The sequence below is a fragment of the Hyperolius riggenbachi genome, chromosome 6 (genome assembly GCF_040937935.1).
Source record: "Hyperolius riggenbachi isolate aHypRig1 chromosome 6, aHypRig1.pri, whole genome shotgun sequence".
Classification (NCBI taxonomy): Eukaryota; Metazoa; Chordata; class Amphibia; order Anura; family Hyperoliidae; genus Hyperolius; species Hyperolius riggenbachi.
Genome location: NC_090651.1, coordinates 94,328,759 through 94,344,936, shown reverse-complemented (window position 1 = coordinate 94,344,936; position 16,178 = coordinate 94,328,759). Strand labels below are relative to the sequence as shown.

Sequence of the window (16,178 nt, the reverse complement as noted above, 5' to 3'; positions counted from 1 at the left end):
TTATTTGTTCCACTGCTAATCCTTAATTAAAAAGGCTGAAATGACAGGCGTTCCTGTGATTGCGATATGTGTATTATTGCTCAACTCATCTGAAGGAGTGTCAGTTTACTGGAACTCAATAGAAAGTCTTACTCTGTGACTTACACGTTTCCAGTTCTACATGTAAAGTGAGGCAGACAAGTCAAGTCATGAGGACCCTGATGATCTTGTTGCTGACTGCACTCACATTCCTGAGTGAAGGTAATTATTTTATTGAATATAACATACTTTTTTTGTAGAAGCTTAAGTTTAAGTATTGGCTGTGCTTGATGCTGTAAATCAACAGATCAGTATAATTTAACTAACTGCATCAGTCGTGTGATATGATTCTTCTCCAGGGAACATGCTTATTCCTATGTGTACGAAATGGATTCGCACTGCTATGAATAATAATATCTGAAACATGTTAGCTGTTGCTAGCTGCTGTATGGATTGCTAACCTTTTTGCTAATCTTTTTATTTTGGAAACGTCCTGACAGTTCAGGGACAATTCTGCTTGATCACGTAAGTGAATTGATACAGCAAAGTATTACAAGTAGGGATGATCACAGATATGCAACTTTTTCCGAGTTAAATGAGATGCACATTTTTCCGAAATTATGCAAATGTTTTATGCAAATATATGCAGCTTGAAAATGGACCAATCAATTTAAACCTGGGTTTAAATTGATTGGTCCGTTTTCAAACTGCATACATTTGCATAAAAAATTGCATAATTTCGGAAAAGTGTGCATCTTATTGATCATCCCTAATTACAGGTGATATTCATACTACAGCCTCCAGTCTAGCAATTCTTGTGAATTAAACTCACCAAGACTTTCACACAAATAAAGTCTGCTCTGAACTGTGACTTCCATGCTATAGATGAATGTTATCAGTTCCAATATTAGGGTCTGTTTACACTATATTCATTTCTCTCAATTATAACTGAAAGGACAACTGATGTTCAAAGTAATGTCCATGTTTTCCTATGGATCCGGTTCCACTATACACGTTTTAACTGAAATATAACATTAAACCAACTGCTTCTTTCTGCTCCATGGTTCTAACCAAACTAACTGCAATACTGATTGCATAAAACACTCTTGGTAGACTTAGGCCTCTTTCACAGTGGGACGTTAAAGTTGCACGTTATAAAAAATTATAACGCAGACTAACACACAGCAATACAAAGTCTGTGCGACATTCACAGTGCACACGTTGCATTGTGTATAACGTCGTGTAGCAATATTTAGAAAGTGCTGCACGCTGTGCTTTTAGCAATACATATGCTGCATTATGTGTGTTGAACCTGCTCAGTAATGTTTTTTTGTTTTTTTAAATGTAACGCATGCGCCGTTTTCGTTCCATCAGTATGCAACGAAAACGGTGCACCAAGAGACACGTAACACAGTGCAAAATAACGTCCAATTTCATAACCTACATGCGCTGCGTTAGGGGCACATTGTGCGACTTTAACGTTGCATCAAACGCAACGTCCCACTGTGAAAGTAGTCTAAATGATGCCCATGAGTGTTTCCTTAAAGTATGGTCCTTTTTCATAAACTGTTTGAATATTCATGTACTGTATATTAAAAGATATTACTTTTGCAAGACTGTTTTTTTCTACCTACATAATATTCATATATGCAATAAAACAAGGTTGGCTATTTCTTCTTTTACAACGGTTTTACTGATGCAGACAGTCAGGGATGTAAAGGTCCCTTCTTCAGGGCAAATAGGTTTATCAGAACATAAGACACCCACCACAGCAGTTGCCCCTGCACTCGCCGAATCAAGGTGTGCTCCATCTGGCTGCAGCAACTGACAGACTGGGTTGTCCTGAAGAAGGGACTTGCACATCCCGAAACGTTTGCTGGCGGTCTGCATCAGTAAAACTATTGAAAAATAAGGAAGTGCCCGGCTTACTGTACTGCACACAAGAACTCTGGAAGGGATGTGGTAAATGATTCCGAACATTTGACTTGTTATACTAATTGGTGAATACCAAGGGTAGAACTAATTTGTGCATGGTTGGATATTCAGGGATTAGTCCAACATTTACTGACCTAGGTAGTTCATGTTATCTCAGGGAATCTAAAAATAGCAATATATTGACTGATGTTAATTATTACAATTGGAGCTACCTAAATACTTGGTGCCATTTTATGCACTACTAATCATCTGGTGCTGTTTTGTTCTATTAATGCGTAGAGATGAGGTCGGCACCAGATACAATACCCGACAGTTACACTTGCCGTCTACTCCCCAGGATGTGCACTGCCAGACATATCAATCGATGCAAAGAGCAGATAGCAGGCGAGGCATCAATTCATGCAATTAAGGGTTTATTGTGGAATTAGCATACAAGGCATACCATAACGTATGGGTACAAAGACACCAGCCTTACAGCCATTTTGCGTGATTCCCGCTTCTTCAGAGACCAAAGTGTAATATATTCTTAATATTGTTCCCCCCATGAGGGGGCTATTTTCTAATTACTGATGGTAAATTTAAGTAAGTATTTTCTTAATAAAATTTTTTAAACTAAAACAAATATAACACACAATGCTTTTTAAAGGACAACTGAAGCTGCAGGGATATGGAGGCTGCTGCCATATTGATTTCCTTTTAAGCAATACCAGTTGCCTGGCAGTCCTGCTGATCCTCTACCCCTAATACTTTTAGCCATAGACCTGGAGCAAGCATGCAGCAGATTATGGGCTTGATTCACAAAGCGGTGCTAACTGTTAGCACGCCTGTGAAAACCCCCTTAGCATGTCTACGCGCGCAAAACTTTATGCGCGTAAAACTTTACGCGCGCACTGCACAGAGCGCAGGGCGCTCCGCGCGTAGTGCCCATTAAAACCTATGGGTCTTAGTGAGCGCATAGGACTTTGCGCGCGTAAAACGTTGCACGCGGTACTTATCGCGCGATCTGATTGAGAAAACCTGTGCTAACCTACTTAACACCCTGGTTAGCGCGCCTAAAGACTTTAGACGTGCTAAGTAGGTTAGCACCGCATAGTGAATCAAGCCCCAGGTGTTTCTGACATTATTGTCAGATCTGACAAGATTAGCTGCATGCTTGTTTCTGGTGTTATTCAGACACTACTGCAGCCAAATAGATCAGCAGGGCTGCCAGGCAACTGGTATTGTTCAAAAGGAAATAAATATATCAGCCTCCATATTTTTCTCACTCCCATTGTCCTTTAAATTCAATTTGTATATGGATCACAGAACATAAATACAGAAAAAATAGATAATGTAAAAAAAATGTCATTAAATATTGTTTTAATAAAGTGTTCATTTTGCCATTACAAGTGTCTTTTCTATTGGCTGCTGATCCCAATGAACAGATCTCCTCAAACAAATCAGGTATGTTTGCTTATGGTTGCTACTGAACATAAAAGTGTTTTGCAAAGCCAAGTAAAACAGGTCTCTTCTTGTAATAAGAACAGTTAGGTTTTATACAAAGGTTACCGGTAACTAGCAGCTCACCCAGTAAGTTGTAAATGTGTGAATTTAGCAGTGAGCCAAGACAAAAATGTGAGCCATGCATCAATCAAGAGCATTCACTGCCAAACAGCCAGTCACTGGCCTTACCTGGTCAGAAGATGAAGTTTTCCTGCCTAAGCATGCCCAGGTACTTCCAATCCCAGAAGACTGTGCCGTCCACATAGCTAAAATGAGTAAAAAATATGTCAATCTTGTTTAAAGGGATACTTAAGTGTGAGAGAAAAAATGACTTTTACTCACCTGGGGCTCCCCTCAGCCCCCTGCAGCTGAACGGTGCCCTCGCCGTGTCCCTCCGATGCGCCTGGTCTCGCCGGCGGCCACTTCCGGTTTGGCCGTCACCGGCCGACAGGCTAGGAACGCGGCTGATTATCCGCGTCCCCGGCCACAATAGCGCCCTCTATAATGCTATTGCGGCCAGGGACGCGGATAATCAGCCGCATTCCCAGCCTGTCGGCCAGTGACGGCCAAACCGGAAGTGGCCGCCGGCGAGACCAGGCGCATCAGAGGGACACGGCGAGGGCACCGTTCAGCTGCAGGGGGCTGAGGGGAGCCCCAGGTGAGTAAAAGTCATTTTTTATCTCACACTTAAGTATCCCTTTAAGGAAATCTTCACTGAATGAAAATCACTCTGAGACCTCGAACCTACTTGGAACCCTTTTCTGAGCGCTTTGTGATTTGAAAAGCTCTTGCTAATGTAATGCTATGGGTGGGATCCCACTTGAGCAATGTGATTTTATAAAAATCACCCATAGCATTGCATTGGCAGCAGTTTTTTCAAATCACTAGCGCTTACAAAAGGCTGCTAGTGGGTTTGAGCCCTCAGGATTAATTTGGCATACCAGACCTTGATTCCCTTCACCATTAACTCAACCAACTGGGATTGGGCATGTACAGGATGGAAAAAACCCTGAGATGGAAGACAAAAACAAGCAGCTAAGGGTGGGTTAAAGTGGACCTGAACTCTTGCATAGGACAGAAGGAAAACAGAGAGAAATGCACCCTGTTTGTATTTAGAGAGTTTAGCCTGTCTAATTCCACCTCATCTGTAACTTATCACAGGTTGTAATTTGATACCTCAGCTGTGTTAGCTGACCGCCATGGCAGAGCAGCTAATTTGAAAGCACAGGATGTTAACAATATGTCTGCTTCCATGAAAGTAGGAAGTAGAAACACTGCAGATTTAATACAGGATTTGTGTTAGCTGCAACAAAGAAATGTTATTCTTAAAAGGTTATTGTGATGTTGCTTATCTTTTATAGCAGAGCGGAAATTCTGAGTTCATGTCCACTTAAAGGACATACGAGGTGAAAATAAATTCATGAGAAAAACAATTGTATCTATCTCATCATGTCACATGTAGAGATGGCTCGAACCTCCGATTTTTGGTTCGCGAACCCCGAACTCGAACTTCTGAAAAAGTTCACAATCCTGCAAACTTTTTGAACCACAATAGACTTCAATGGGCAGGCGAACTTTCAAAACTACAAACACTGTTTCTGGCCAGAAAAGTGATGGAAAAGATGTTTCAAGGGGTCTAACACCTGGAGGGGGGCATGGCGGAGTGGGATACATGCCAGAAGTCCCAGGGGAAATTACGGATTTGACACACAGCAGGGTTATAATCCCTAAAAGGCAGAAATCACATTGCATTGCTAAATTGGAGGCCTAAAGTGCTTGCAAACATCTTGCGTGTGTAGACATCAATCAGGTAGTGTAATTAATGTACTGCTTCACACTGACCAAACTCACTGTGTAACGCACCGCAAACAGCTGTTTGTGTAGTGACGGCCGTGCTGGACTGGTGCGCACCATGGCAAGAGTGCAGGCGATGGCAGGTTTCCAGCCCATATGGTCGGGCTGAGGTAGCTCAATGACAGAACAACAGTGACTGTCCAGCTGATCGAATTTGGTCTGTCCACAATGAAGCGCCGACCTTATTATCTTGGGTGTGCCCCCCCCCCTCCTCCCCCCCCCCACACACATGCATATAGGTATTTGCTTCATTGTGATACACAAGCCCCTTCACCGTGGCAAAGTAACGATCATGAAGGGGAACTGACACATGTACATACCTTTTGTTTTGTTGTTGCAGCCGCAGTGCAGTCAGAAAAATGAGGCATGTACACGCACCAGAAAAATTATTATTATGTTTGGTAGCAGCCGTTGCTTGCAGCAGCGGCCATAAAAATTCAGGAATCCACCTGGAGTCCTGGAGTCTTGGACCCTGTTGGTGGTGGTGGAGAAGGCAGCCAAGCGGCCTGCAGGCAGAGATGCTGTGTGGGGACTGACTTAGTCTTGGGGCAGGCTGTAGCAGCCGGCAGGCAGAGATGCTGTGTGGGGACTGACCTAGTCTTCGGGCAGGCAGTAGCCCTCCGTGATCCATGCCTCATTCATTTTGATAAAGGTATTTTTGACCTGACTTCTGGTGATATGATACAATGTGCAGTTACACAGGTGCAGTGAAAAGGTATGCACTGACTGCCACTATAATACAATTGTGCAGTCACACAGGTGCAGTGAAAAGGTATGCAGTGACTGCTGGTATACCATGTGCAGTCACACAGGTGCAGTGAAAAGGTATGCACTGACTGCTGCTATAATGCAATTGTGCAGTCACACAGGTGCAGGGAAAAGGTATGCAGTGACTGCTGCTATAATACAATTGTGCAGTCACACAGGTGCAGGGAAAAGGTATGCACTGATTGCTGCTATAATACAATTGTGCAGTCACACAGGTGCAGGGAAAAGGTATTCAGTGACTGCTGCTATAATATAATTGTGCAGTCACACAGGTGCAGGGGAAAGGTATGCACTGACTGGTGGTAGTATATTGTATAATACAAAGTGCAGTCACACAGAGGCAGTGAATGGTATGCACTGAATGTGCTGGGCCTGGCACAGTACAGCAATAAGCAAGGGCCAGCTGTGACAGACAGAGCTGTATATGCAGTGTCAGTGGCACACGCAACACATCAGAAGAACATTAGCTCTTAAAAGAGCAGTTTTGGGGTGCTTTTCATCAACAAATATCAGCAAGGGGCAAGCTAACCGACCTCCTAACTATCGCTTTCCCTCTCTCTCCAATGTCTCTCCCTTCTCTCACTAGTACAGCAGCACACACACAGAGTGAGAACATAGCCGATGCTGCTGCCTTTTATAAGGTGGGGGGGCCTCCAGGAGGGAGTGCAGGCTGATTGGCTGCCATGTGTCTGCTGACTGTGATGTAGAGGGTCAAAGTTTAGCCCAATGATGTAGCATAGGAGGGCGGGTCGAACGCGCATAAAGTTCGCGGTTCACCGCAAACTCGAACCAGCTAAGTTCACATGCGAACCGTTCGGGCCATCTCTAGTCACATGTCACCTCGGTTGTCCTTTAAAGGAGAGTGGGGATTAAAACTAACTGGCTGAATTTTATTAATATTATTAGGTCCTGCTACAGTCAAAGACAGAAAGATAACCAATTACTGAATGTTGCCTCTGGACAAAAAAACAAAATGATTGTTACATCTCTAGAAATCTAGTCAAAATAACTGAGAACAAAGGCTGTTTTTATCAGTTTAGAAGCCGCATGATTAGTTAATGTCAAATAAATCACTTGGGCTGGATCTCAATCTATACTTCAGTGTTTAATTGCTGAAAGCAACAGTCTTCAGAGATGCAGTGCCTCCTTACTCCTAGTCTGAACAGTAGAATGCTGCGATCTGAGCATACAGTAAGTCCAGCCCACAGAGTCTGCCACTAACTTCCTCAGGTCAGCTCCCTCAGAACAGCTGTTTTGGGTAATGCGATCGAAGTTTTTGGGCAGGATTGTTAGCTGCAGAATTCTTGTGTCAAAAATTGGTACATTTTCAGCACTTTAATTACTACCTATTAGAAGACATGTTTAGACCTGTACCTGGAGATGGGGTTCAATTCTGCCAGGGCAAAGAAATCCAGAGAACAGTGAAAAACATAAGCAATCTCACTAATTTGACCTAGAGTTCTTAAGACTTCTTAAAAATTAGATGAAAAATATATATATATACCTTTGGGACAAAGTACTTACTACGGATAATGTCAGTGCTGCTGGTTGCCTCCAGGGTCCCTCCCGTCCCCCTACCGCCCAAATATAATATCAGAATTCACAGTCAGGCAGCTGAATCCGGTTAGCAGGAATGCACATGGTCATTCCTGACAGCATACTTACTGGGCATGCATGAGTTCTGAACCATGCATGCCTACTGAGAGGAAGTGCTCGTGACTAAAGTACAGAAGATGGGTACAAGCACTTCCTTTGATTGCGCATGTGTAGTTTGGAACTCACATATGCCCAGTTCAAATGAGCTGCTTAATAACCCTCCTGGCGGTTAATCGCCAGGGGGCAGCGCAGCACTATTTTTTAAATTTAAAAACAAACAAACATGTAGCTAGCCTAGCGCTAGCTACATGACAGCCGCTGTGCAGCGGCATCTCCCTACCCTCTTCGATCGCCTCCGGTGATCAAGCCCATCCGGAAATCCCGTTCTGAACGGGATTTCCATTAGGGCTTCCCCCGTTGCCATGGCAATGGGCGGGGTGACGTCACCGACGTCATCAACGTTGTGACGTCAAAGGGAGTCCCGATCCGCCCCTCAGCGCTGCGTGTAGCAAAACAAAAATGATGCAAATCGGCCCAGCAGGGCCTGAGAAATCCTCCTGCGCGGCATAGCCCGTGCTCAGCTCGGGCTTACCGCCGGGAAGGTTAATAGACTAGTGAACTTTTAGAAATGAAAAAGGGACTGTGCAGAACAGGGAATGGGAGGGACACTGGAGGCAACAAGCAGCAGGAACAGCATCTCTAGTAAGTACTTTGTCCCAAAATTATGGCTGCGGCCATGCTGAGATGAAATTCCATGGGGATGGAGGGGTGGGGCGCCTCTTCACCACTAGCAAGCACCTGGCCAGTGTGAGGGAGGAGTAACAGGTAGTGAATTCACCACCTTCAGCCTCACATGTGAAACAGGCGTTTTCCATTTATAATTCCGTTCTTCTATGTTCAACCTGTCCCCTTGGGCAGCAGTTTCGCTAGGACACAGCCCACATGTAATACATCCCCGTTATCTGGAATTCAGGCAACTGGAAGTCTCAACTAACCGGCATGCCTGAGGGATAATGGAGACCTCTCTTGGGGGGCTTCCTGTGGGTGCTGGCAGGATTTTAAATTCTAACTGAGGCTTCATCAATGCGTAGCAGCCTCCCTCAATCTCCCTGCGGGCTCTGAGTGGCTTCCGGCATCAGTGTACGGAAGCCGGAGTGCCACATGACGCAATGCGAGTCAGCAGACACTCCGGCTTCCATGCACTGGCGAAGCCAGAAAGCTGCTCCGAGCCCGCAGCGTATTTCAGGGGTTGAGGTTTGTGTTATCTTGGTTGGTTGCAACCGGCCAGCACATGTATCGGGCATCAGGTGATCCCCGCCGGTGCCGGAGACGGGGGACTTTGCTGTATAATAAAAAAAGAATACATATGTAATATAATAGAAAAAAAATGCATGTGAGCAATCAAATGCTGCATGACAAAGGCCTTGGTCATTATTTGTTTAATTGGTGTGATTATATAACTGCTCTTACAAGTACATTTTGCAACTTTTTCCCTGATTTTGTAGTAAAAGGAACCTGCTCAACTACTGCAAGAGACCTACAAGAAGCCATTACAACGTAAGTTTTCCATCACAAGGACTGCACCAGGAAATGAATAAAACTAACACTTAAAAGAAATTACACATGTGGTCTGTATAAGTGCTGGTTATGGCAAAAGCCTCTTCAGCTGCGTATGTATTATTACACTGCCCAATCAGTTGGGCGCAGGGTGAGCCGCTGAAAATCTATTGCGGCGTTAAAGGGAGTCTGAAGTGTTAATAAAAAAAAAAAAACAGATACTTACCTAAGGAGAGGAAGGCTCTGGCACCTATATAGCCTTCCTGTTCCTCCTATGGTCCCTGTGTTCCAGCGCTGGATCCCCTGTCAGCAGTCTCCGACTGATGGTTCAGAGACTGCTCACTTCCAGCCCTGTAGTCATCTACTGGTACTGGCACTTTATCACCACGTAGTTGTCCCATTATTACCACAGTCGTGAGTCTGAATGAGAGCAAGCCCCACTATTTATCCAGATTATCAAAGTGTAGAGTCTGTTATAGCAGTAAAGTGAATACTAACTCCATATTTATGTCTAAAGTTTTAAATTAAATGTCTGCAAGCAAATTTTGCTATGTAGTCTGAGTAGCTAACTATAAAATGACCACTGGAGGGCAGCAGCACAACATGGCCAAACAGGGCGAACTGATGCAAATATAAAACGCAAGAAAGTCACTTAAAGAGACTCTGTAACAACATTTTCAGCCTTAGTTCTTCTATCCTATAAGTTCCTTTGCCTGTTCTAATGTGCTCTGGCTTACTGCAGCTTTTCCTTATTGCACAGTGGCTGTGTTATCTCTGTTATATGGTCTAATCTGTTTCCTTCTGTCGGCACAGTCGGGCTAAGGCTGGAATGTGTGGAATGTGCAGGGCTGCTTGTGATTGGTAGAAGCTATACACACACCCTCCAGGCCCCCTGCAGGCTCTGTATGACTCACACACTCTGCTTATGTGAGCCTATCACAAGCTGGTTAGTTTGTTTGTAAACACTGCCTAAAACTGGCAATTACAAGCCAGGTTTGCAGCAGAGAGTGGCAGAAACAGCACAGAGGGGCCCAGGAGAACATAATGAATAGAATGGTATGCTTTTTGCTGTAAAAATTTTAGAGTACAGATTCTCTTTAAATAAGCTTCCATTTGTGTTCCAAGTCATGTTATACACAGAAAAAAATGCTATGAATGTGAGCATATATTCAGCGGAGTAACAATGTATCTCAACAAAAGAATATTAGCACATATACGTGTTTCTCAACATGATTTTAGAGTTGGGCCGAACCTCCGATTTTAGGTTCGTGAACCTGGTTCGCGAACTTCCGCGGAAGGTTCGGTTCGCGTTAAAGTTCGCGAACCGCAATAGACTTCAATGGGGATGCGAACTTTGAAAAAAAAAAATAATTATGCTGGCCACAAAAGTGATGGAAAAGATGTTTCAAGGGGTCTAACACCTGGAGGGGGGCATGGCGGAGTGGGATACATGCCAAAAGTCCCGGGGAAAAATCTGGATTTGACGCAAAGCAGCGTTTTAAGGGCAGAAATCACATTGAATGCTAAATGACAGGCCTAAAGTGCTTTCAAACATGCTTTTCAAACACTGAACAGAACAGGTATGCAGTGGCGGGTTCACTAAACAGAACAGGTATACAGTGGCGGGTTCACAGAACAGGTATGCAGTGGCAGGTTCACTGAACACAACAGGTATGCAGTGGCGGGTTCACTGAACAGGTATACAGTGGCGGGTCCACTGAACAGAACAGGTATGCAGTGGCGGGTTCACTGAACAGGTATACAGTGGCGGGTCCACTGAACAGAACAGGTATGCAGTGGCGGGTTCACTAAACAGAACAGGTATACAGTGGCGGGTTCACAGAACAGGTATGCAGTGGCAGGTTCACTGAACACAACAGGTATGCAGTGGCGGGTTCACTGAACAGGTATACAGTGGCGGGTCCACTGAACAGAACAGGTATGCAGTGGCGGGTTCACTGAACAGGTATACAGTGGCGGGTCCACTGAACAGAACAGGTATGCAGTGGCGGGTTCACTAAACAGAACAGGTATACAGTGGCGGGTTCACTAAACAGAACAGGTATACAGTGGCGGGTTCACAGAACAGGTATGCAGTGGCAGGTTCACTGAACACAACAGGTATGCAGTGGTGGGTTCACAGAACAGGTATGCAGTGGTGGGTTCACAGCACAGGTATGCAGTGGTGGGTTCAATGAACAGGTATACAGTGGCGGGTCCACTGAACAGAACAGGTATGCAGTGGCAGGTTCACTGAACAGGTATGCAGTGGTGGGTTCACAGCACAGGTATGCAGTGGTGGGTTCACAGAACAGGTATGCAGTGGTGGGTTCACAGCACAGGTATGCAGTGGTGGGTTCAATGAACAGGTATACAGTGGCGGGTCCACTGAACAGAACAGGTATGCAGTGGCAGGTTCACTGAACAGGTATGCAGTGGTGGGTTCACAGCACAGGTATGCAGTGGTGGGTTCACTGAACAGGTATGCAGTGGTGGGTTCACAGCACAGGTATGCAGTGGTGGGTTCACAGCACAGGTATGCAGTGGTGGGTTCACAGCACAGGTATGCAGTGGTGGGTTCACAGCACAGGTATGCAGTGGTGGGTTCACAGAACAGGTATGCAGCCAGACAGGAACAAGTTAAGCCTAACTAATCTTTCCCTGAGAGACAGTCTGCAGCAGCTCGCCCTACTCTCACTAACGCAGGCTGCACACGAGTGACCGTAATGGCCGCCGCTGCCTGCCTTATATAAGGGGGGGTGGGGCTCCAGGGGCTAGTGTAGCCTAATTGGCTACACTGGGCCTGCTGACTGTGATGTAGAGGGTCAAAGTTGACCCTCCATGTGCATTATGGGGCGAACCGAACTTCCGCAAAGGTTCGCCTGCGGGACGCGAACGCGAACCACTGAAGTTCGCATGGAACCGTTCGCAGGCGAACCGTTCGGCCCAACTCTACATGATTTCAGTACGTACCCCTTTATGAAAGATGGTGTGTGCTGCTTAGAATTATAATCAAATTTTATTTGGCTAAGCGAGTTTGCACTTACGAGGAAATTGATTGGGCAGTTACTTAACAGACACAGACAATACGATACAAGGACAGACAGTTCAGATATTAGTGCAAGTCAAGGACAGTACTGTGTATATGCGTTAAATGGTAGTAAACATTGTGAGAAGCGTTCATTTTCAGTTCTGTGTTGTAATGCTTTCAGGTCCTTCTTTCACAAAAAGATCAAGTATTTATTTCATCTTCATAAAAAATGCAGAATAAAATTGCATAGAAAAAGTGGCGGGTCAAGACAACGCCCGGCGTTTCGAATCCTTTGATTCTTTGTCAAGTCATACAGACACAATGGCTATCATTCATGAAAGTGTGGTCGGTAATGAGAATCAGTGCGGGAAAACACAGCTGCCGGTATTTTACACTTCTGTGTGGTCATTCATAAAAAAGAACACAGTTGCGATAGCAGTGCGGAGCTTCCCCGAACTAGGCTGTCGATAGGCAGGCAGTAGGTTTGCGGAAGCACAGGAAGCTGCCGAGTTGATACATTTCTCCGTGTTCCGCTCTACTGCAGCTGCCTGGGAGGTCTGTGTCTCTATTAACTTAACATTGTTATTGCCACATCAGAGGGAGCGGTATTTCCCGTCCTCATACCGCTTGCGTATTTCTTTATGAATTAACATTTTGTTACATTTGTTACGATAGTCACCGCACAAGGCAGTGATTTATCGCTCTGCTCGGTAATGTCAGCTTTTCATGCGGAAAGAGCCTTTATGAATGAAGATCTTGCTATGTGTTCGGTAAAGTCGGCTGTTTTCAGCATTTCCGCATGCGGAAATGCTTTATGAATGATAGCCAATGTACTGCAATGCTGTACTGTGCCCATGCAGATGAGGACACGGGGACAAACACAGGACACAGAGGGACATAAAGGGGCATAGATGAGGACACAAGGAGGACAGAGGGGGACACAGGAGGACACAAGGAGGACAGAGGGGGACACAGGAGGACACAAGGGGGGCAGGGGAGGACACAGTGAGACACGAGAGGTACAAGGGGCATGAGGTACAAAGGGGGCATAATTCACAAGACGCCCCTTCACCATGGATGCACCTGGTTTAGTATATATATATATATTTTCCCCCTGGTTTTTGTCCTCTAAACCTAGGTGTGTCGTATGGTTAGGAGGATCTTATAGTCCGAAAAAAACGGTAATTAAAACGTATTCAGTCTTATTTTATTTTTTTAAAATATCCAAACTCAATGTAGTAGTCTGAAGCTTAAGTACCACCTGAACCTAACCCAAGTACTCCGAGAGGTATACATACCATGTCTTCAGGAACGAGGACATACTGTAGACCATAAAATAACTTAAGAAACGGTTGTTCTTCATAGACTCCAGTGTCCATCTGAATGCCAGACGAATGAAGAAAACGTTTGGGGGACTGATGTCTACACAGATGTAAGTTACCATAATTAATCACTACAACAAAAATGATTCTGATATTCCTGTAAGCATTTTTTTTTCAAACACAGCGTACACCAAGGTACTTATACCCAGTTAGAGCAAAATTGGCTTCATAGCAACACTCCTATTACAGGGACAAGTTTGCATCATTGTTTTTGATTATAATATCTCCAATTTTATTTCAATGCAAGCTGGTTACTATACATAATGTTCTTTTCTTTACATAAGTTATAGAACAAAACAACCAGAATGAGAAAAACAAAAAGAGAAGGAAAAAAAAAAAAGCAGAAAAGTATGTACGCCTGTCAAAACATTAATTCATCCACACCCCCATGGTCATTGTTGAGATGATTAAAAAAGGAAAAGACAGTATATTTGTATCCTAGTCACAAACTTGATCAGAGAAGTATATATAGTGAAAAAAGATGCAAAATTTTATTGATATGAAATTCATGAATATTTAAATAAATACATGGACATCTGAAGGTTAGACAGCACCTCTTTTAAAATTAATAAAACAATTAGGAAACTCTCCTGACCTAAGTATATTGTCACAACACACCATAGAGATAATCAATGCGGAAATAGATAAATACAATTCACCCTATTATATAGCACCAAGACATATGAATATTCCTGGCACTTATATGTTGCATAAAGTCCCACTCGCAGACTTTTCAATTCGTGTTAGTTAGTGCAGGAAAGTATACAATGAACAGAGGCGCCAAAAGTATAAGATTAGATTAAATGAGCTTAAAAACCAACTTAAATGGCAAAATTGAAGGAGGAAGTGGTGGTCTTACCTCCCTCAAGCAGACACGACAACGACTGCGATTCAGACAGTCAAACACATTTATTAGGAACTCCAAAAAGAAATGCAACGCGTTTCGCAGGTTCAACCCCGCTTCATCAGGCAATATAGGGAGGAGTATCAAACAATCCGCACAAGGATTCAAATTAAGCGCCTCTGTTGAGGGAGGTAAGACCACCACTTCCTCCTTCAATTTTGCCATTTAAGTTGGTTTTTAAGCTCATTTAACCTAATCTTATACTTTTGGCGCCTCTGTTCATTGTATACAATTTTGAGTCCACCCTTGGTGGAGGGTTGCTACCCTTTCTTCCTGTCTACAGAGAGCGACTTCTTAATCCTGAGTGGGGTCAGGACAATCTCCCCACCTGCCTTTACAGTGGCTGCCTGCTGGTGACCCTGACTTGTGAGTATTTAGCAATAGAAACTTATTAAAGTCCCCTGTATGTTTGTCAGCATGCAGACAGCTTATGCTGGTGTATGCGCATGGTGCACATGGACACATAATGTTAGCTCCCTTGTGCGATTGGTAAGATGCACTGTCTTTCCCAGGAGAGGAAGTTAGGATGTGTGCTCCTAATCCATTGATAGGTTTGATGCAATGAATGTGTTTGCATGTCTGCACTATGCATGTTACAGGGCCAGAGTTAGGACACCTATGTTTACCTGGGTACTTCTGCGCAGTATAGGTGACTAAGCATAAGAATGCATTCTTCTGTGAACTAAAACCCTGGCTTTTAATTTAGCTGTAGGGATAACACTTGTGCCTGGATGAGTAAATCTGTGAATGCATTTGTTTGAACATTTGCATGTGAGTGTGCGAAGGGTTAATTGATTTTTCCTGTTTCTAGCCACACCCCCTTCAGCACCTCCCTTTCCCTAATAATTTATTTAATGTCCTAACTAGAGGCGATGTGCCTGGATATATGTATGTTTATTCTTATCATTGACCCCTGTGGCTAGGGTCCAATTCGGTGCACTCCCCCTTCCCCTGTATGTTTGTCAGCATGCAGACAGCTTATGCTGGTGTATGCGCATGGTGCACATGGACACATAATGTTAGCTCCCTTGTGCGATTGGTAAGATGCACTGTCTTTCCCAGGAGAGGAAGTTAGGATGTGTGCTCCTAATCCATTGATAGGTTTGATGCAATGAATGTGTTTGCATGTCTGCACTATGCATGTTACAGGGCCAGAGTTAGGACACCTATGTTTACCTGGGTACTTCTGCGCAGTATAGGTGACTAAGCATAAGAATGCATTCTTCTGTGAACTAAAACCCTGGCTTTTAATTTAGCTGTAGGGATAACACTTGTGCCTGGATGAGTAAATCTGTGAATGCATTTGTTTGAACATTTGCATGTGAGTGTGCGAAGGGTTAATTGATTTTTCCTGTTTCTAGCCACACCCCCTTCAGCACCTCCCTTTCCCTAATAATTTATTTAATGTCCTAACTAGAGGCGATGTGCCTGGATATATGTATGTGTATGTTTAATAGAAACTTATTGCCACCTTGTCCAGTACGAATTACACTATTGGGGCTCTTGGTGTTCCCTGTTTTTATCTCAGTGCAGGAAAGTAGTTATGCATAGCCTGGACAGCAACACAGATAGAAGCAAAGCAGAACAGAGTCCCAATGGCAAACTTCATATTAGAGCTTATGTATGCATTGCAAGCTTGATCACTTTTTAG

The 16,178-nt window shown here is 44.1% G+C and overlaps 1 long non-coding RNA gene across 1 annotated transcript; it reads left to right on the top strand.

Annotated features, from left to right (window-relative positions):
* The first annotated feature begins 156 nt into the window (after window positions 1–156).
* On the top strand, window positions 157–9,202 carry LOC137522491 (uncharacterized). Its single transcript, XR_011022309.1, has 3 exons — window positions 157–240; window positions 3,343–3,396; window positions 9,159–9,202. It is a non-coding gene; the product is annotated as an uncharacterized lncRNA (long non-coding RNA).
* The last annotated feature ends 6,976 nt before the right edge of the window (window positions 9,203–16,178 follow it).